This window comes from Apodemus sylvaticus, chromosome 11 (assembly GCF_947179515.1).
Source record: "Apodemus sylvaticus chromosome 11, mApoSyl1.1, whole genome shotgun sequence".
Taxonomy (NCBI): Eukaryota; Metazoa; Chordata; class Mammalia; order Rodentia; family Muridae; genus Apodemus; species Apodemus sylvaticus.
This window is the reverse complement of record NC_067482.1, coordinates 65,370,320-65,380,197: the sequence shown is the minus strand read 5'-3', so window position 1 is coordinate 65,380,197 and position 9,878 is coordinate 65,370,320.

Below are 9,878 nucleotides of genomic sequence, written 5' to 3'. Positions count from 1 at the left end.
AATGTCTAAGCTAGAGTCAGCCATATCTGATTCTTGGTCACTGATGGATGACTACACCGGGTCTTAGCACTGGCAAATGCTCAACTGGGGTGTCCCTTATGTGCAAATGCTCCAAAAGGGTGTTCCCTGCATAAAGATGCTTGTCAGCAAGCCCTGTAGCACAGCACCTCAGTCCTGCTGCCTGCCTCTCCGGGCGCTGCATCCCTGGGGTTAGTTTTGAGGACACATACATACATGATGGCATGTGATCTCTCACGAGCCCCTTTTCCTAACTGTAGTTTCCTTCTGCTAGGAACCTTGATTCAGCAGTTAACCTGGAGAGCTGGGAGTGTTCAGGCCTCAGTGTTGGCCTCATTACTCACAAGCTTCACACCTTGTTCTTTGCCAGGGCATCCAGAGGCCGACTCTTGTGAGGAGAGCGCCCGGCCGGCAGAATGCCTGAAGAGGCTGACTGTTCCCACTGCAGAGTGTTATCTTTTAAGTTAGAAAGACAGGACTCTCTCCGCTCTCTGAGCCGGGAGGCTAGGAACTTTGTCCCCAACGGCAGGCGTTTCTTTGGGGTGGTTATATCCCACGGCAGCATCTCATCAGCTTTAACTCGTCTAGCTTAGCTCTCAGTCTCCGAGTTTGACTTCAAAAGCTGCAGGTGTTTCATTTGCAGTTTCCGCTCAATACACAGAGTCTACTGGTTCTTAAATATGCTTTCGTCCTCTGTGTGGATAGTTTGGCTTTTGTGTTTTTATTTTCTTTAACTTGTCAAGATTTAGGTGAAGTAAAAATCCTACTGAATCTAACCCATACCTTTGTGTCCCCCTGCCCAGTTCACTGGTCTTGCCTATAACCATGAGTGGATTAATTTATTTTCCTAATAGTGCAAGTGAGTGCAGATGGTGGTTGTGAGCCATCTAGTGGGTACCGGAGTGTGAACTCAGGCCTTCAAGAAATGTAGGGCATGCTCTTAATCATTAAGCCATCTCTCCAGCCAATAACTTGCTTTAAAGGTTACATTGCGTTAAATTAGTCTATATCAGGCTGTGGAGCTGACTACACTGCACATTGCTATAGTGTACACCATTACAGAGAAGTTGTCGCACAGTAGTCTTCCCAAGACTGTGCTCTCCTGTTTTACGAATGAAGAAACAGAGTTAGCAAAACAAGAGCTTTTTACTCTGGATGCATCCACGAGAAAAACATTGATGTGCTCTTTGTTGACTTACATCGTGGTTAGACTAATTGGGTATTAGATTTGCAAAGAAGAAAAAAAGAAAAAAGATATGTCACTAAGTGTCACCACTTTAGAGGCAGTAGGACTTGGGAGAATATGAGGCTGACTAAAGTCTCAGGCAATAGCTAGCAAACTTTATTCAGAGTCTCAGACAATTTATACTGAGGGTTAAGAGGAGTCATGTGAGTAAAGGTTCTCATGAGTTCAAGCTGTTCACAATCACAAGGATAAGTCACATGTTTCCACAGAGGAATGTAAAGGATAGTCTAAACATTTAATTAACAACAGCAAGCAATGAGTAATCTGAAGTGAGTTCCCTCTTATCCACTACACTAGGGAGGGGCACGAAAACACATTTCCAAGAAAACCTCTGTGTTTTAGACTTAAGATCGCAAGACTCTAGTTTTCTTGGAGTGTTCTCACAAGCACTTAGAATTCTCCTCACACAATTCCATTCCTGGATCATGTTCTGACAACTAAGTAATTTGTTGATGTTTTCTTGGAAGAGTTGTGATTTCCAGGAACAGGTTAATGGTGGCTTTGGTGCCAGAGGCAGACTCAAGAAACCATCCTTCAGGTAGAGCACAGTGTGTGTGGTGTCCTCAGGCTGGGGAAGCTGTTCAGCAAGATGTAAGGGGTTGGAATTGGGGGATGACTATCCTTTATCCACTTACTGACTTCCCTCGAGTCCTGCATGGCTCAGTACTCACAGCAATGAGGCTTTTTGACTGGAAGGAGGTAGGAGTTTCATGCTGATTGACAAGGGATCAGGATCCCAGTTTCCTAGAGCTGCTTGATGTGTGGGGTTATCCCCAGTGGGCCTCTCTTGACATTGGATATTGTCTGATGTGAACTGGGATAGCCCCAACCTTTAATTGAATTATGATTGGGGCCCTTTGATGGGCTAGTCTGATTGAATTTCTGTCTGTCAGGAAACTGGAGCAATGGGCTTGGTGAGGATGTTGGCTGAGGGAACAATTGTATTCCTCTAGGGCCAGAGTCAAAACATAATAGAGCCATTCGTATCCAGCACTTCCGCTACATCTGGGCCAAAATGGATTTCGGCTCTCATTTTGGTGAGGAGATCACTAGCCCACCTGCTATCAGTAACTACTGCAGAACCCCAGCAGAGGAATGATCACAAGAGTGAGTTCTTGGCCCACTCCCAAGTGTACCTTTCCCCCAGTGGCCCATGCATAGGGCTTAGTGCCCCTTGTCCTTTGTACCCAACCTGTCATTCTGACAGTGGCCCTAGTGGTTGTTTTAAAATGGAATGTTGTGCACCAGAGTCCATCAGAAAATCTATTGGTTTCCCCTTCCCTTTCAGGGTTACCCAGGGTGGAGTGCGGTGAGCCCTGCCACCCTTAAGTCACTGACTTCTGCTTATTCCAGGACTTTGGGTTTTCTGTTGGGGCATTTATTATCCTAATGGCCTATTTCTTTGCAGTAGGCACATTTGTCTCTCCAGTGTCACTTCGGCCTGGGATTCCCTTCCAGCTATATGCTGCTTACCTTTTCTCTGAGTCTTATCTCTCAGTCCCCTGCTTTCCTTGCAGTCTTGGTTGGCGACAGCTAATATTTTCCTCACTCCTCCATTTTGTCGCTCCTGGGGGTTTTCTTATTGTAGACTTTTTCTGCTATAGCTACCAGCTCTGTCAACTGTTTACCTTTAACCCCCTCCGAGTGTTAATAGTTTTCACTGAATGTCAGGGGCTGTCTCATTAACAAAAGCCATGTTTACCTATGGTTGGTTTTCCTTTAGCTTTAGGATTAAAAAGGGGGTATATGTTCTATAGACCTCTGTGTGTCTTTTTAGAAACCTAGGGCTCTCATCCTTTCCTTGGATAACATCGCTTATCTTGGATAAATTTGTAGGCTGCCTGGAAGCTTCTCAGAGGCACCCCATTAGAATCTGTGGTAGGCCCAATGTCTCCCCTTACCTCCAGCAGGGTTGGAATCCAAACCTAGGTGGAATCAAGGGAAAGGCCGCATCAATATCAGCCTGAACTCAGGTGGGGGTCCTGTTTCCCCCAGAACCGGTTTCTGGGTAGCAACCACGATCCTCTCCCTCTCTGTGGTGAAGAGGTTCTGCAGCAGTTACTGATAGTCATCCCAGGTGGGCTAGTGAGTCAGCATGGCTGAGGCTAGAAGAGCTGAAGAGCTGATGATGGTCTTCTGAAAATGGGGGTGGGGGGGGTGGAGGGGGTTGCATCTTCCAGTTATACAGGTCATTACTGGAAAAAGGCAAATAGGTCATAAACTGTCTCTCCAGGGGATCTGGGGGTCCTGTGGCCCTGAGAGGTAGGGTAGTGGTTAGGACAGCTGGATGAGAAGCTGAGTCACTTCTCTGGGTGTCTCCAGCAAGCATATGAGGTGGACTCTGGGCTGAGTCAGGAACTTGTTCTTTTGCCTGCACCTGCTGAGCAGGAGCTGTGGCCACAACATAAGAGGGGGGCAAGCGCCTCCTCAGATCTGAAGGAGGAGGCAAGGCTGACCACCAGGGTGCAGCCTGTAGCAAAAAACAGTTCCATCCAACAGGGGGTCTTTCCACTAAATACTGCCATGTGTATAGGTCTGGTCCAGGTGACCCGAGGCTTCATAAACTACAGCTGTTACCTGGTTAATGATGGGGAGATGGAAGGTCCTCTCCTTGGGATAGCCAACTTTAAAGATGGGCCATTTATTCCTTCAAAAGGTGATGAGTTCACTGGAATGAACAACCAGCCCTGAATCCTCCACAACCTTGCAGAAGTCGCTAAAATGGCCCAGGATGGCCATGGCTACACAGAGAAACCCTGTCTCAAAAAAAATACCAAGATTAACTGGTGTGCCCTCACGCGCCATGCATTCAAGAAAATCTGGGTGAGGGCTGGTATCTTGGCCTGTTCCCAGAGCTTAGGCAGGGTAGCAAAAGCTACATGCAACATCCCAAACTGCTAGTTTCTAGCCTCTCATGGAGCCACCCTGGCTCAAGTCAATTCACTCCTTTCAGCATGATGCTGTATACCCGTAATCTCAGCACTCAGTGGGTAGAGGCAAGACTGCTAGATAGAGGTCTGCCTGGGCTGCAGAGTGAGGCCCTGTCTCAAAAACAAAGTCAGAGGGGAGAACGCACAGTTGGACTTTGTTGGGGAAAAAAAACAACCTTATACAAGAATTTTTGTGGCAGCTTCATTTGTGATACAACCCAAATGTTCTACAATAGCTAAATGGTTAAAGAAACCTTTATTACCATAGGATATTACTCTGCAGTGGGAAGGAATGTGAACCTTGGCGCTCATGCAGACACACACAGGCACCAGTTAATCTTAAAATGACTGGGCACTGCTAAACCTCTCCTGCCACCCCAGGCATAATCGGGTAGAGTAGCCATTGACCACTCAAAACAAAACAAAACCCCTCACTCAGCTGGTTGGCATTACCTCCTACAGCGACTCCCAGCTTCTTTCCCTGCTCTCCTGATTCTTCCTGTGTCCTCCTTTTTAACTCGAAGTGTCCCGCCCCATCCTCAGTCATTGGTCACTGGTGTCTTTATTGATGGATCAAGAACTGATTGAAGAACAGGATCTTAGATTCAGAGTCAACCCCTACATCAGGAGATCAGACCAGCCTGGCGGTGGTGGTGCACACCTTTAATCCCAGCATTTGGGAAGCAGAGACAGACAGATATCTGAGTTCGAGGTCAGCCTGGTCTACAGAGTGAGTTCCAGGAAAGCCAGGGCTACACAGAGAAACCCTGTCTCCAAAAACCCAAAACCCAAAACCCAAAACCAAAAAAAAAAAAAAAAAACCAAAACCAAAAACCACCACCACCACCAACAACAACAAAAAACAAACAAACAAACAAACAAAAACCCAAAAAGGAGATCAGACCTAAGTTTCTATTTCTCAGAATCAGGCTACTAGACTGCAGGCTTATGTAGGCACATTAACATAGGAAGACCAAGTGGTTTTATGATAGAAATAATAACAGCCAACAACTCTCATAGGGCAACGTGTTAGTTTAGTCAACAGTTCTGCAACAGTTCTGCATCTGTTGAGGCTGCAGATGGCTGTAAAAATAACTTTTATTCACATGATGAAACTGTTGTCTTTTTTTTAAATTCGATTTATTTTTATTTATATTTCAAATGATTTCCCCTTTTCTGGCTTCCCACTCCCCAAAAGTCCCATAAGCCCTCTTCCCTCCTCCTATTTTCCCATCCACCCCTTCCCACTACCCTGTTCTGGTATTCCCCTATACTGCTGCACTGGGTCCTTCCAGAACCAGGGGCCACTCCTCCGTTCCTCTTGGACATCATTTAATATGTGGATTATGTCTTGGGTATTCCACATTTCTAGGCTAATATCCACTTATCAGTGAGTGCATACCATGATTGATCTTTTGAGACTGGGTTGCCTCACTTAGTATGATGTTTGCCAGCTCCATCCATTTGACTAAGAATTTCATAAATTCATTGTTTCTGATGGCCGATTAGTACTCCATTGTGTAAATATACCACATTTTTTGTATCCATTGCTCCATTGAGGGACACCTGGGTTCTTTCCAGCTTCTGGTTATTACAAACAGGGCTGCTATGAACATAGTGGAACATGTGTCCTTATTGCATGCCGGGGAATGCTCTGGGTATATGCCCAGGAGAGGTATAGCAGGGTCCTCCAGAAGTGTCATGCCCAGTTTTCTGAGGAACTGCCAGACTGATTGCCAAAGTGGTTGTACCATCTTGCAATCCCACCAGCAGTGGAGGAGTGTTCCTCTTTCTCCACATCCTCGCCAACACCTGCTGTCTCCTGAGTTTTTAGCCTTAGCTATTCTGACTGGTGTGAGGTGAAATCTCAGGGTTCTTTTGATTTGAATTTCCCTAATGACTAATGATGTTGAACATTTCTTAAGGTGCTTTTCAGCCATCTGAAGTTCTTCATGGGAAAATTCTTTGTTTAGCTCCGTACCCCACTTTTTAATAGGGTTATTTGGTTCTCTGGTGTCTACCTTCTTGAGTTTTTTATATATATTAAATATTAGCCCTCTGTTGGATTTAGGGTTGGTAAAGATCCTTTTCCAATCTGTTGGTTGAAGTTTTGTCCTTTTGACAGTGTCCTTTGACTTACAGAAACTTTGTAATTTTATGAGGTCCCATTTGTCAATCTTAGAGCATAAGCTATTGGTGTTCTGTTCAGAAACATTTCCCCTGTGTCCATGTCCTCAAGGGTCTTCCCCAGTTTCTTTTCTATTAGTTTCAGTGTGTCAGGTTTTATGAGAAGGTCCTTGATCCACTTGGAGTTGAGCTTAGTACAAGGAGATAAGAATGGATCAATTCGCATTCTTCTGCATGCTTACCTTCAATTGAACCAGCACCATTTGTTAAAAAGGCTATCTTTTTTCCACTGTATGTTTTCAGCTCCTTTGTTGAAGATCAAATGACCATAGATATGTGGGTTCATTTCTGGGTCTTCAATCCTATTTCATTGATCCACTTGCCTGTCACTGTACCAATACCAGTTTTTATCACTATTGCTCTGTGGTAATGTTTGAGGTCTGGGATACTGATTCCCCCAGAAGTTCTTTTACTGTTGAGAATAGTTTTAGCTATCCTGGGTTTTTTGTTATTCCAGATGAATTTGAGAATTGCTCTTTCTAACTCTATGAAGAACTGAGTTGGCATTTTGATGGGGATTGCATTGAATCTGTAGATTGCATTTGTCAAGATGGCCATTTTAAGTATATTAATCCTGCCAATCCATGAGCATGGAAGATTTTTCCGTTTTCTGAGGTCTTCTTCGATTTCCTTCTTCAGAGACCTGAAGTTCTTGTCGTATAGATCTTTCACTTGTTTGGTTAGAGTCACCCCAAGATACTTTATGCTGTTTGTGGCTATTGTGAAGGGTGTCATTTCCCTAATTTCTTTCTCAGTCTGCTTATCCTTTGAGTATAGAAAGGCTACTGATTTGCTTGAGTTGATTTTATAACCAGTCACTTTGCTGAAGTTGTTTATCAGCTGTAGGAGTTCTCTGGTAGACTTTTTTGGGTCACTTAAGTATACTATCATATCATCTGCAAATAGTGATAGTTTGACTTCTTCCTTTCCTATTTGTATCCCTTTGACCTCCTCATGTTGTCTAATTGCCCTAGCTAGAGCTTCAAGAACTATATTGAAAAGATATGGAGAGAGGGGGCAGCCTTGTCTAGTCCCTGATTTCAGTGGGATTGCTTCAACTTTCTCTCCATTTAGTTTGATGTTGGCTACCGGTTTGCTGTATATTGCTTTTACTATGTTTAGATATGGGCCTTGAATTCCTGTTCTTTCCAAGACTTTTAGCATGAAAGAATGCTGAATTTTGTCAAATGCTTTTTCAGCATCTAATGAAATGATCATGTGGCTTTTTTCTTTGAGTTTGTTTATGTGGTGGATAGCATTGATAGATTTCCTTATATTGAACCATCCCTGCATCCCTGGGATGAAGCCTACTTGATCATCGTGGATGATCGTTTTTGATGTGTTCTTGTATTTGGTGGGCAAGAATTTTATTGAGTATTTTTGCATCAATAGTCATAAGGGATATTGGCCTGAAATTCTCTTTCTTTGTTGGATCTTTGTGTAGTTTTGGTATCAGCGTAATTGTGGCTTCGTAGAACGAGTTATGTAGTGTTCCTTCTGTTTCTATTTGGTGGAATAGTTTGAAGAGTATTGGTGTTAAGTCTTCTTTGAAGGCCTGATAGAATTCCGCACTAAAACCATCTGGTCCTATGCTTTTTTTGGTTGGAAGACTTTCTATGACCCCTTCTATTTCTTTAGAAGTTATGGGTCTGTTTAGATAATCTATTTGATCCTGATTTAATTTTGGTATTTGGTATCTGTCTAGGAAATTGTCCATTTCCTCCAGATTCTCCAGTTGTGTTGAGTATAGGCTTTTGTAGTAGGATCTGATATATTTTTTTTTAATTTCCTCAGTTTCTGTTGTTATATCTCCTTTTTCATTTCTAATTTTGTTAATTTGGATACTGCCTCTCTACCCTTTGGTTAGTCTGGCTAAAGGTTTATCTATCTTGTTGTTTTTTCAAAGAACCAGCTCCTCATTTTGTTGCTTCTTTGTATGGTTCTCTAAGTTTCTACTTGATTGATTTCAGCCCTGCGTTTGATGATTTCCTGTCTTCTTCTCCTCCTGGGTGAATTAGCTTCTTTATGTTCCAGGGATTTCAGGTGTATCGTTAAGCTTCTAGTGTATGCTCTCTCCAATCTCTTTTTGGAGGCACTCAAAGCTATGAGTTTTCCTCTTAGCACTGCTTTCATCGTGTCCCATAAATTTGGGTATGTTGTGCCTTCATTTTCGTTAAATTCTAAAAATTCTTTGGTTTCTTTATTTCTTCCTTGACCAAGGTATAATTGAGTAGAATATTGTTCAGTTTCCATGTGTATGTGGGCTTTCTGTTTTTTTTTTTGTTGTTGTTGTTGTTGTTGTTATTAAGACCACTTTTACTCCATAGTGATCTGATAAGAGGCATGGGATTATTTTGATCTTCTTATAATTGTTGAGGTCTGTCTTGTGACCAGTTATATGATTGATTTTGGAGAAGGTACCATGAGATGCTGAGAAAAAAGGTATATTCTTTTGTTTTGGGATGAAAAATTAAATCCAATTGGTCCAAAACTTCAATTAGTTTCACTGTCTCCCTGTTTAGTTTCTGTTTTCCTGATTGGTCCATTGAGGAAAGTGCAGTATTGAAGTCACCCACAATTATTGTGTTAGGTGCAATGTGTGCTTTGAGCTTTAGTAAAGTTTCTTTTATGAATGAGGGTGCCCTTGCATTTGGCGCATAGATGTTCAGGATTGAGAGTTCTTCTTGTTGTATTTTTCCTTTGACCAGCAAGAAGTGTCCCTCAGAGTCTCTTTTGATGACTTTGGGTTGAAAGTCAATTTTATCTGATATTAGAATGGCAACTCCAGCTTGTTTCCTGAGACCATTTGCCTGTAGAATTGTCTTCCAGCCTTTTACTCTAAGGTAGTTTTTGTTTTTGACACTGAGGTGTGTTTCCTGTATGCAGCAAAATGTAGGGTCCTGTTTAAGTGTCCAGTCTGTTTGTCTATGTTTTTTTATTGGGGAATTGAGCCCATTGATGTTAAGAGATATTAAGGAGTAGTAATTATTGCTTCCTATCATTTTTGATGTTAAATTTATGCTTGTGTGGTTATCTTCTTTTGGGTTAGATGAAAGAAGGTTATTATCCTGCTTTTTCCAGGGTATAGTTTCCCTCCTTGTATTGGTGTTTTCCCCCTATTATCCTTTGTAGGGCTGGGTTTGTGGAAAGATATGGTGTAAATTTGGTTTTGTCATGGAATATCTTGGTTTCTCCCTCTATAGTGATTGAGAGTTTCGCTGGGTATAGTAGTCTTGGCTGGTGTTTGTGTTCTCTTAGAGTCTGCATGAGCTCTGCCCAGGATCTTCTAGCTTTTATGGTCTCTGGTGTGAAGTCTGTTGTAATTCTGATAGGTCTTCCTTTATATGTTACTTTCCCTTTTTCTCTTACTGCCTTTAGTATTCTTTCTTTGTTTAGTACATTTGGGGTTTTGATAACTATGTGACGGGAGGTATTTCTATTCTGGTCCAGTCTGTTTGGAGTTCTGTAGGCTTCTTGTATATTCATGGACATCTCTC